This window comes from Tupaia chinensis, unplaced genomic scaffold (assembly GCF_000334495.1).
Source record: "Tupaia chinensis unplaced genomic scaffold, TupChi_1.0 Scaffold000075_1, whole genome shotgun sequence".
NCBI classification, from domain to species: Eukaryota; Metazoa; Chordata; class Mammalia; order Scandentia; family Tupaiidae; genus Tupaia; species Tupaia belangeri.
The window spans coordinates 3,608,943-3,622,339 of NW_006159535.1; positions in this window are offsets into that span (position 1 = coordinate 3,608,943).

Here is a 13,397-nt window from a genome sequence, read left to right on the forward strand (position 1 = left end):
CGAGGGCATGCCACCTTTAGCAAAAACCTCTCCAAAAAAAAAAAGGAAAAAAAAAAAAAAGAATATACATTAGTGCAGGTTTTCTGTGACAAATTATCTTTGTTTTTATTTATATGAAAATGTCTATTTTCTCTTCATTTTTGAAAGATAATTTCCCTGAGTAAAAAATGTATTCTAAGCTGAGAATTGTTTTCTTTCACTGTATTTAAGACAGCAATCCACTACATCTTGGCTTTTATGATTTAAAAGCTATCAAACTTAAACAGTTCCTGGGAATGTAATAACCCCCTGCCACTCCTGAAGCCCCCAGCTGCTTTTAATGTTTTCTCTTAGTCTTTGCTTTTTGACACCTTTACTATGATCTACCTATATATGTTTTTCTTTGTTTTATTATGCTTGGAGTTTCATACAGCTTTTGAAACCTCTAAGTTTATGTCTTTTATCATCAGTTTTTAAGACTTTCGGTCAATATCTCTTCTAAAATTGCTCTGATCATTACTCTTAACTTTCTCCCTCTGGGACTCTAATTTTACATATATATTAGGTTTTATCACAGGGTCTTATCTGTCGCCTATGCTTTTTCTGTATTTTCCTTCTTTATTCTGCATATCAGTTTCAATATATTCTGCTGACCTATCTTCCAATTCACTAATTTTATTTTTCTGCTATATTTGGTCTGCTACTAAACCCATTCTTTAAGTTTTTAATTTCAGGTATTGTAGTTTCAGCTCTGGAATTTTTATTTTATTCTTTTCAGCTTTTGCCAAAGTTCTTAATTTTGCATTTTATTTCTTTGACTATATTTAACATTTACTATGGCTTTGTTAGCTGGATCTTCTAAGTGTCTATTTCTATTGTTTTTTTCTCTTAGCTTATGGTCATGTTGTTTGCCTCTTTATATGCTTAGTGTTGTTGTTTTTGAGAGATTTTTGCTATGTGGGGCACATGTGCTTGCTGAAGAGACAGAGAGAGACAGAAAGCAAGAAATCATCCTCCTGAAGGGTTGGCCATGCTGTAATCTCTTATCTTCCATTCTCCTTTCAGGACTTTGGGCAAGCAGGCACATGTGCCTGCATGAGTTTTAAGCCAGTGGGTCCCGGCTCAAACCATGGTCAACTACATGGGAGTCCAGCAACATAACCATTAAGCCATCTGCTGGTCCCTGCTTCGTGATTTTTTTAGTGTGGTCCAAACACTATATATGAAAAATTATAAAGATCATTTGCAGACTAAGATACTTGTATCTCACTTTAGAGGAGGAAATTGTTTGCTTCTGGAAGGCACTAGTGTAATTACTAATTATATTAGTAATTCTTGATTACCTTATTCCAACCAGGGATTGAGAAGATTCAGGCTTCAGTCTTAAGAGAGGTTGCCATTTTTTTCTTTACCTATCCTTTTGGAGTGTAGCCTCTTGTGGTCTATGATGGTTAATTTTATGTTTCAAGTTGTACTTAGACAATTGTCCAAACACCTAGGTAGATGTTGCTGTTTAGGTATCTTTTTTAGATAAGATTAATATTTAAGTCAATAGACTTTGCATAAAGCAGATTTCCTTCCATAATGTGGGTGGCCCTCAGTCAATCAGTTGAAGGCCTTAAGAGAAAAGACTGAGGTCTCCTGAGGGAGGGGAAATTCTGCCTCTTGACTTGAGATTTAACTCTTCCCTGGATCTCTACTTGACTGAACTGCCTTGCAGATTTTAGACTTTCTAGCCTCCAGAATCATAAGCCAGTTCCTTAAAATAAATATTTCTCTCTCTCCTCTCTTTCTTTTTCTCTGTTTATCTATCTACACACACACATGTGTGTGTGTGCAGGAGACAAAACAGCACAAAAAAGAAAATTAGTGAATTGGAAGATAGGTCAGAAGAATATATTGAAACTAATATGAAGAATAAAGAATGAAAAATAAAAAAGAATATAAGAGACATATAAGACCCTGTGAAAAAAATCAATATATATGTAAAATCATATATATATATATGTATATATATATATACATATATATATATATGATTTTACATATATATTGATTTTTTTCACAGGGTCTTATATGTCTCTTATATTCTTTTTTATTTTTCATTCTTTATTCTTCATATTAGTTTCAATATATTCTTCTGACCTATCTTCCAATTCACTAATTTTCTTTTTTGTGCTGTTTTGTCTCCTGCACACACACACATGTGTGTGTGTAGATAGATAAACAGAGAAAAAGAAAGAGAGGAGAGAGAGAAATATTTATTTTAAGGAACTGGCTTATGATTCTGGAGGCTAGAAAGTCTAAAATCTGCAAGGCAGTTCAGTCAAGTAGAGATCCAGGGAAGAGTTAAATCTCAAGTCAAGAGGCAGAATTTCCCCTCCCTCAGGAGACCTCAGTCTTTTCTCTTAAGGCCTTCAACTGATTGACTGAGGGCCACCCACATTATGGAAGGAAATCTGCTTTATGCAAAGTCTATTGACTTAAATATTAATCTTATCTAAAAAAGATACCTAAACAGCAACATCTACCTAGGTGTTTGGACAATTGTCTAAGTACAACTTGAAACATAAAATTAACCATCATAGACCACAAGAGGCTACACTCCAAAAGGATAGGTAAAGAAAAAAATGGCAACCTCTCTTAAGACTGAAGCCTGAATCTTCTCAATCCCTGGTTGGAATAAGGTAATCAAGAATTACTAATATAATTAGTAATTACACTAGTGCCTTCCAGAAGCAAACAATTTCCTCCTCTAAAGTGAGATACAAGTATCTTAGTCTGCAAATGATCTTTATAATTTTTCATATATAGTGTTTGGACCACACTAAAAAAATCACGAAGCAGGGACCAGCAGATGGCTTAATGGTTATGTTGCTGGACTCCCATGTAGTTGACCATGGTTTGAGCCGGGACCCACTGGCTTAAAACTCATGCAGGCACATGTGCCTGCTTGCCCAAAGTCCTGAAAGGAGAATGGAAGATAAGAGATTACAGCATGGCCAACCCTTCAGGAGGATGATTTCTTGCTTTCTGTCTCTCTCTGTCTCTTCAGCAAGCACATGTGCCCCACATAGCAAAAATCTCTCAAAAACAACAACACTAAGCATATAAAGAGGCAAACAACATGACCATAAGCTAAGAGAAAAAAACAATAGAAATAGACACTTAGAAGATCCAGCTAACAAAGCCATAGTAAATGTTAAATATAGTCAAAGAAATAAAATGCAAAATTAAGAACTTTGGCAAAAGCTGAAAAGAATAAAATAAAAATTCCAGAGCTGAAACTACAATACCTGAAATTAAAAACTTAAAGAATGGGTTTAGTAGCAGACCAAATATAGCAGAAAAATAAAATTAGTGAATTGGAAGATAGGTCAGCAGAATATATTGAAACTGATATGCAGAATAAAGAAGGAAAATACAGAAAAAGCATAGGCGACAGATAAGACCCTGTGATAAAACCTAATATATATGTAAAATTAGAGTCCCAGAGGGAGAAAGTTAAGAGTAATGATCAGAGCAATTTTAGAAGAGATATTGACCGAAAGTCTTAAAAACTGATGATAAAAGACATAAACTTAGAGGTTTCAAAAGCTGTATGAAACTCCAAGCATAATAAAACAAAGAAAAACATATATAGGTAGATCATAGTAAAGGTGTCAAAAAGCAAAGACTAAGAGAAAACATTAAAAGCAGCTGGGGGCTTCAGGAGTGGCAGGGGGTTATTACATTCCCAGGAACTGTTTAAGTTTGATAGCTTTTAAATCATAAAAGCCAAGATGTAGTGGATTGCTGTCTTAAATACAGTGAAAGAAAACAATTCTCAGCTTAGAATACATTTTTTACTCAGGGAAATTATCTTTCAAAAATGAAGAGAAAATAGACATTTTCATATAAATAAAAACAAAGATAATTTGTCACAGAAGACCTGCACTAATGTATATTCTTTTTTTTTTTTTTCCTTTTTTTTTTTGGAGAGGTTTTTGCTATAGAGTGCATGCACTCGCCAGACAGACAGAGAGAAACAGAGAGACAGAAAGCGAGAAATCTTCCCCCAGGGGGATGGCCACGCCACAATCCCTTCTCCTCCATTCTTCCCTCAGGATTTCGGGCACGCACGCACACGCACCCAGCATGAGTTTAAGCCACCGGGTCCGGGACTCGAACTACTGTCCACTATGTGGAAGTCCAGCGACATAGCCATTGCGCTAACTGCTGGTCCCACTAATGTATATTCTTGAAGTAGAAGAAAAATAATCTCAAGGATAGACATTTAGAAGAAAAACAGGGAAGCAAAGCATTAATGGCACAAAGAAATGTGGTATTATCTTTTGAAGATATTTTGTAGTTTTATTAACTGTACCAGGGAGAAATGTTCACCTGTTGAAATATCCATTTTGTAAGCCAAATAATAATGTGATTGAATGTATAAAAGAAAATGAAATAAAAAAAAAAATTTTAAAGAGCTCAAAAAATAATCAGAATAATAATAATAATGATTGGGAAAAACAATGAAAAGATACTGGATGATGAAATGGGGGTTTCAATGTTTCTGTATTGACTGAGATGCATGGTATTCCTCCTGGAAAAAGAAATGTAGTACACTGTAAAGTTATATGTGATTCAATGTAATATAAACAAGATTATGATGGTAATAAATTAAAAAAAAAAAGAAGCTGTAACAAAAAAGAAAAATAAAACCATTCAGAGGACTAATGATGAACCATATCCCTAAGATATAGTTTATCAAAAACAGAAACATCACAATATTATAAAATTAAACATATTTTTAAATTGAAAAAAAAAGAAATTTGCATAAAAATGAAAGGTTAGATAAATGAGTATATATAAAAGTATATTAACTGTGTAAAGCCACAATAATTATATACTTTGAGATTCAAAACACAATAAACAATAATGGTGAGTGACAAAACAACATATATGATTGTGGGGCTTAGTTTAGACTTACAGTGTTCTAAGCAGTGCTACTGAAAGCAAGGAACTTCTGGAATGCATTACTCCCTTCATTTTAAAAATATAATTTTTCAAAAATCAGCTGAGATAAAGAATACCTAGTGACATAATTGAATACATTCTGGTATAGTAGTTCCCCCTTAGCTATGGTTTCACTTTCCAGTTTCAGTTACCTGTGGTCAACCACAGTCTGAAAACATTAAACTAAAAAATCGGGTATAAATAATTGTAAGTTTTAAAGTGAGCACCATTCTGAGTAGCAGGAGGATGAAATTTTGCTCTGTCCCACTTTATCTCTCACTCATCACAAGAAGAAGGGTAGATATAGTGTGGTAAGATGTTTGAAGAGTCAGAGAGAAAGAGACAGAAAGATACCACATTCATACAACTTTTATTACAGAATATTGTTTTAATTTTTCTATTTTGTAATTAGTTATCATTGTTACTCTTACTATACCAAATATATAAATTAAACTTTATCATAGGTGTGTGCATGTGTGTGTGTGTGTATGTGTGTGTGTATGTGTGTGTGTGTGTGTGTGTGTGTGTGTGTGTGTGTGCAGAGAGATAGAGAGAGAAATCATAAGATACAGAGTTTGGTTCTGAAATCTGCAGTTTTAGGGGTTACTAGGGGCTTTGAAATGTATACCCCATGGAAAAGAGGGGATTATTATACAAGTCTCTCAGCTCATTGAAAACTGGGAAAAGTATGTGGACAAATTGTTGACCCATGAACCATGTTTTAAGTAGCACTATGTGTAAGTGTGTGTGTGTGTGTGTGTGTGTGTGTGTGTGCGTGTGTGCATGCATGTGTGTGTGTCCAAACCACACTTACATGAAAATGTATAGCCCTAAATGCACACAATCATAATGAAGAACAAATGAAAATCAATTCACTTGGAGAAGCTAAAAAAAAAAATTTTAAAATGGAGTCCAAAGGAATGAAAAAGAAGTAATAAAGATATATTAATAAAAAAAGAAAATATAAGACAGAGAGGATAATCAAAGAAAACTGTCAGTTAACTGAAGAGACTAATATATTGATAACTCCTTTAAGAGAGGCACAAATAATCAGTGTCAGAAATGAAAAAGGAGATGTCATTATAAATCCAAAAAAATATTGAAAGGCTAATAAGGGGCCAGCCCCATAGCACACTGATTAAGAGCTATGCTTTGGAAGTCAGATCATGTATCACTGACAGTTGTTCAAATTCTGGCCCCAGAAGCTTGAAAAATGCATACATATATGTATGCCCAAAATCCTGATGGGAAGGAGAAATGTAGGACCTTTCCTACACTGTAGCATGACCGCACCCTACTGGGATGCTTTCTCTCTCCTTTCCTCTCTTTCTCTTTCTCACTCTCTATGACAAATGTGTGTGCCCTCTAGAATAAAAAAAAATTAAATAAGATGATAAAATAATAAAATAGAAAGGATAATAAGTAGATAATAAGATAAAAAGAATAAAAACTACACATTGTAAAATACAAATACACAACTTAGCAAAACCAAAATTAATTTTGAAATTTCATTGTTTAAAACTTTCTTTCAAAGAAAACTATAGGCCCAGATATCTTCACTGTGAATTCTACAAAACATTTCAAAAAGAAGTAATGCCAAAAATGTTCTGTTCTCTTCTGCTTCATCTCTATCTATACTAGAGCCTGGTACACAGTAAGGATTCAATAAATCATTACTGAAATAATAAGTGAATGAAAAAATGAATAAATAAATTCTTCATATATTCCAATTAAACTGTGCATAGCTTTTTCAGTAGATTTCTCCCACTGTACATATTTTAAACCACCATTGCTAGTAATGACCATTAGCAGTTTCAGGCATATAATCTTGAGCTTCGAGGCAAACCTTGAAACCCTAGCAAATAAGCACCGTATCTCACTTAGACCTGCAATTAATTTTAATTTCTAAAAATACTTATCTACGGACACTAGGATTCACTACATTTGGACTTTATAGGAAGTTATTGCAAACAAGCATAAAAGCAACCAACAGCAATACACTAAGAGTTAAAAGCTTTTATTCAGCTACGAATAGTTTTCTAGCTGAGCAGACTTCAAAGTAAAGTTAAAAACCTCCATTTTCATAGTAAGCAAACAATGTCCCTAAAATAAAATAAAATGTGCAGCCAGTGATACTTATTTACAAATGTCCTGTGACCACCTTCTGAGAAATTCTAAATAATGGTATAACTTCAAAAGGCACCAGTATAACCAACAGATATTTCTGTTAAAAATACAATCTTTAGGGGGACCAGCAGTTAACATAATGGCTATGTCACTGAACTCCCATGTACTTGACTGTGGTTCAAGTCCTGGACCCAGTGGCTTAAACTCACGTCGGGCGCGTATGCGTGTGTGCCCAAGATCCCAAGAGGAGAATGGAGGAGAAGGAATTGTGGCATGGACATCCCCACCCCACCCCCCAAGCAGTGATTTCTCACTTTCTGTCTCTCTGCCTCTCTCTGTCTTTCTGGTGAGCGCATGCGCCCTATAGCAAAAATCTATCCAAAAGAAAAAAGAAAAGAAAAAGAAAAATACAATCTTCATGTGACAGTCCCACCAAAACCATATGTCCATCTTGCAGCTAATCTCTAACTCCAATGGGATACACAATTAATCTGGTTATGCCTTTGCATCTTATTTTTTTCCTACCTACAAAAGATGGCTGCTAAGTGAAAATAAAATCTGTAATGATCCCATGTTAATACATTTTTAACAATATATAATTCTCTCATTATTCAAGAAAGAGAGAACATTTTTAAAAAATCATTTTTTTGGTCCAGTCACAGTGAGGTAGACAGTAGTAACACTTTTGTGTGATACTAGAGCCCATATGAAAAGGCTGTGGGTTTGCAATCTATATCTACCTGAACACACCTACAGCAGGTACACCTGTGATGCTGGCTGGCTACAGGCATGGAAGGGAAGGTTGTGTTATGAGGACCTTGTCGAGGGTGCCCCCCCATAAAAAATATATTTTTTATTTCCTTTTTCTTTTTTTAAAATGTTGCCAGAGACTGTGTGTACTCACTAGAGGGGGATGGGAGAAAAAGTACTCCCAATGGGAATGATCATGCCATAATCCCTTCTCCATTCTGATGATATTCTGGGTATGCACACACATGTGACCCTTGTATTGTTCAAGCTGTTGGGACCAGGATTCTAACTACATGGTTAGCCATGTGGGACCCAGTTGTTTAACCACCAGGCTATGGGGATGACCCTCGTTTTTCTTCAGGTTGAAAGACGTGGCCAAAATTTGTACCATAATTGAAATCAGATCAAATCTAAAGCTCTTTCTAGGTTAAAACCAAAACAAAATCATCAACTGATAATCTAATGCAAATAAAAAGGTAGTTAATGCAATCTTATAGACAAGGAAGAAAAAAAAATCTACTCTTTATATCTTTACTTAAAGAAAACAAGAAGAGTCCAAATAAATATCAGACAGTAGACCTAAGAGCATTAAGGGTTCTAGAAGCCATCAGAATTGGTAAGCACAGCAAAGAGTTTGTACTCTCTTTGAAACCCCAGTTCTGTTACATATAAGTTGCGTAACCCTAGCAAGTTGTCAAACCTCACTCAGCTTCAATTATTTTATATATAGAAATAGGATATGGGGCTGGCAGGTGGTGTGGTGGTTAAGGTGCTGGACTCCCACATGGTCGACCATGGTTCAAATCTTGGACCTGGCGGCTTGCGCGCTCTCTCTCTCTCTCTCTGTCTCTCTTCCTCCCTCTCCTTCTCTTATCAAATTAGAAAATAATAAATAAAATTAAATAAATAAATATTTTGGGGGCCAGCAAGTGGCATGGTGGTTAAGGGCACTGGACTCCCACATGGCTGACCATGGTTCAAGTCTTGGACCTGGTGGCTTACTTTCTCACTTCCTCTCTCTCTCTTTGTCTCTCTCTCTGATCAAACTGGAAAATAATAATGATAATAATAAATAAAGTTAAATAATAATTCTTTATAAAAAGAGGATAAAAGAGAAATAGATATTATCACAGAAATTACCTGCGCATAGTAGGAGCTCAATAAATGGTAGTTATTCTATGAAAATAGACATTGGCTTTTCTTTCTCCTACTGTTTTATACAAATAAATGAAGAAAAGGATAATGGAAACTAGAAAAGTTTCTTGAGTTCTAACATTTATTCTGAGGATGTTTAATTCTTCCAGGAAACATAAAACTCATCAAAAAAGAAACATGAGCTAGATAGAAGCATGGGTGGTTCCCAGGACTTTGTTATTTCACATACTCAAATTAGCACTAATTGTAAACCAAGTCATTCTTATTCAGTATCATATTGAGGATAGTTTTCGAAACTCCATGGGAAAGAGAGAGAATGGAAGAGAAGGAGGAAGGGAGGAAAGTGGAGGGAAACGAAGACAAAGAAAGACAGGGGAAAAAAAAAAAAAAACAAGTCCAACTGGATTAAAGTTTAGTTGGCCAATTACATTTTGATTCCCAGACCTGGCATCTTAAAAATCACACCAGTGTGTGGGTTTGAGTGCCCAAAATCCAGAGAGGAGATGAGGAAAAGGGTTTGCTGCATAGACAGGCCCCCAGGAGGAGACCATGTTTGCTTTTCTCACTTCAGTATGCCCAGTAGCTGGCACAGTGCCTGGAACATCATAGGCATTTAATAAATAATTGTTGAATGTTCAAATGAATAAATGAATGAGTACTGCATATGTCTCTGGAGTCATAAATATTCACTTTGCAACTAGGAACTCAGCAACACAAACGGCTGATTTTATTCATTGACTCTGAGTACTTGGAACCATAATTCCAGATATGAGTGACTCCTGATATACACCTAATGACTGTCACTTAACCATCTCTCAGGCCCTATAAAATGGCCTTTTCAAATAGATGGATTCAGGGTCCTATAGGTGGCCTCAATTTCAGCTCTCTGCAAGTGTTGGTAGTTACCTTATAATACAGTTTCTGGTCCTAGATATTAAAATGCAGAAAGAACTGTTTAGAAACTCTGAGTCGTAAAAAAAAAAAAGTCAAAGACAGAGCTGAGCAGTTAGAAATCAGTCAATATAGTATCTACTTCCATTATAGAGAAATACTTAATCTCATTATTCAGTTTTAAAAGAAAACAGGAGGTATATCATAAAATTCAATACTATATATATGTAAATATATACACACAGGGAGAGAGAGATAGGGTTAAGATAAGCTAGCAAAAGAGTGATGCTGCAATTACCAGTTTCTATATAAGTTTATCTATCAAAAAATAATGACCATTTAATCAAAACATTGTAAGAATATGTATTTTTTGATAAAGTAACTATTAACATTTTTTAAACCTGTGAATAACAAGTCAAATGCCTCATTAAATATAAGGCTACAGCAATTTCCCATGACTGAACATTAGAATGTTGATATAAACATTGATGCTTTGAGACTTTTTCTAGAATGATTTGTGTATACCTGTTGCCATTAAAACACAGTGCTGTGAAGAGTATATTTCATTGTATGTGTAAATGTGCTTTGCAAACATTTGCATTCGCCATTGCTGACATTACTGTTTCTTTCTCAATAAGTTTGCATGTAGCATGTAACTAAATCACGTTCCCGTCCTTACCTGCCTTTGTAATAGAGGCAAGATTTTTCTCCTTTTCTTATTTCTTTTTTTTTTTTAACTAATGAGATTGTGAGAACAATCTCATCTCACCACAAGACACCATATTTCAGAAACGCAGTGATTTATGAGTGATAATTATGTTATGAAAAGTTTATATGTCATTTGGGCATCATTCAGGAAAAAAAGATATAGTATGTTACTACTGTTATTAAGCCCCAAAGACTCACTGATGAAGAATATAAAGATCAACCACTTGTTTTGTTAAGTAATTAATTTACTCTCCTCCAGAGTTCTTATTCAGCCTTAGAATGATCCTGTTTCTCTTCGGCAATGAGAGTCCCCAACAATATATTGAAAAGGGCTACTGAAGGGTGATCCAATTAATTGCCAAAGGTAATTGTCATTTTGTAATCACATTAATATCTAATTTTCTATCACTAGATCATTAAAGTGCCAATTACACATCTCTGCTCTAATGTATTCATAAAAAAAAAGCAATCATGCATTTATTGCCTTTATAATTCCTGAGATAATTATACAACAGGCTGAAGGTATATTTCTTCTCTGATTCAGCAGACTTAGCAACCACATTGAAGGCTCCCATGGTTAGGAAATTAACATACCAGAATGGATTCATTAGTGTTGAAACCACATATTCTCAACTACATCATAGGAGGTGTCGCAGAGCCAGTCCATAGACAGGATTGTAAGGAAGTGAGACTTTGCCTCTGTAAGACAGTATATGCCCTCTTTCTCCATTCTTCCCCAGGTAGGAGTCAAATACAAAGAAAACCTTGTTCAGGAACAAGAAAGTGATTTCCAGGTTGGTGTATTTAATCACGTTAAGGGGGTGTGTGGTCCAAGGGAGATTCCATTTCTAAGCTATTGATACATCACTTTCATCTTCAGTAAGTTGCATCCCTGCTTAATGTGAGATGGAATCATCTCTGAGAAGCATTGAGAAGGAAGCCAGAATGGCTGAAGTTGCAGTCTGGAAATAATGCTTTCACCAATGGTTTCATTATTGGACTTAAAATTCTGTGAATTCTCAGATCATAAGTCTCCTCTTTAACATAAATATAAAAATCAATTCTGCAGATAAATAGAAGTAATTTAAGGATTATTCTCTATTTTGGATTTTATGTCCTTGTTACATTAAATATAAATAAATGAGTTTCAACTCAACTGAAGTGTCCAAAAGTTACTGTATTGCCTTTTTTGTCCTTTTTTCTCCATATTTGCCATAGTTAAGTCTGAAGTAGTTGTATTAAATGAGCTCCACAATGGCAGGAGAAAGATACTCCAGTATATTGCAGTAGACAACACTTCTCTCCGGAAAGAGTTTGCACAAATTGCTTTTCCAGCTATCACAGTCCCACTGATATTCCTTTATTTATTCCTCCTATTGTTCCAGTGTGAAGGTCGACAAACTACAGCCCATAAATCAAGCCAGCCTACAACATGTTTTTATAAACAAAGTTTTATTGAAACACAACCATGTCCATTCATTCCCATTGTATGTATGCCTACTCTTACCCTACAATAGCTGAGTTGAATAGTTGCAATAAAGACCACATACCCACAAAGCCTGAAATATTTACCCTCTGGTACTTCAGAAAGGTTTTTGATCTCTGTTCTAGTGGGTTTTTTCCTTTTAAATCTGCCTGTTTCAAAGTATGCTTTCCCCACAAATAATGAACTTTATTTTACTTTGTTTCATGTTTTGTTTTACTTTTCTATGGATTGTTCTTTTTAAATTCCATCATCTTTTTTAACATCTAGAATTTAAAGTACTTCAACATTTCAACCAAATTCTTCCGTGACTTGGACAAAAGTTTCCCCAAGGAAACACATGATATTAATATTACCTTTTGTTCTATAAGCCTGATAAGGAATCACCTTCTGAGTGTATCTAAAAGGTAAATTCATCCCTTTGCATAAAAGACATTTGATGAAGGTCAGTGTGATGACTGTCAATTCTAGAGGCCAAGATGCAGAAATCCATTAAAAAGGTACGGTCATGGGGCCAGCAGGTGGCGTGATGGTTAGGGTGCTGGACACTCCCACATGGCCGACCACAGTTCGAGTCCCGGACTTGGTGGCTTGCTTCCTCACTTTCCTGCTCTTTCTCTCCGTGTATCTCTCTGGTCAGATTAAAAAAAAAAGAATAAATTAATAAAAGTAATTATTTAAAAAAAAAAAAAGGTACAGTCACTCCCCACCTAGAAACTCAGATTCTGGAAAGTAAGCCTCATAAACTTCAGGGAATTATTGTCACATTTTGTTCTGACAAACATGATAAGTAACAAGCCCTGATTTAAGAACTTTATATATGCTTACTCATTTAATCCTTATAACACTATGAAGTAGATACTATTTTTATACTCATTGCAGAGACAGATACAGACATGAATAAGGGCATATTAATGTAAGGTGGAACTACAACAGAAGTTTAGTAATTTGTCTAGCTACAGAGTCCAAACTCTTAACTTCTTTGTCAGTACTTGTTACTATTTGCATTTCCCATACTTGAGGGTATATACTGCTCCCACAAGTTCAGATCAAGTTTGAATTTTCCCACTCACATGACATGTGAAAGATCTGGGTTATACTCATTCCTTGGCATTCGTTAGCTTTGCTCTACAGAGTGGAAGACGGGGAACTTCCCAAGTAAGGCCCAGTGATCTTGGAATATTCTGATTTCCAAGATAATCATTCTTTTATCATACAAGACTCTCTTAAAAATAAAAGAGTATTTGCTTTGCTTTGTTTCTCAAGCTACTGGGTCCAGGACTGGAAACACACAATTGGCCATGTG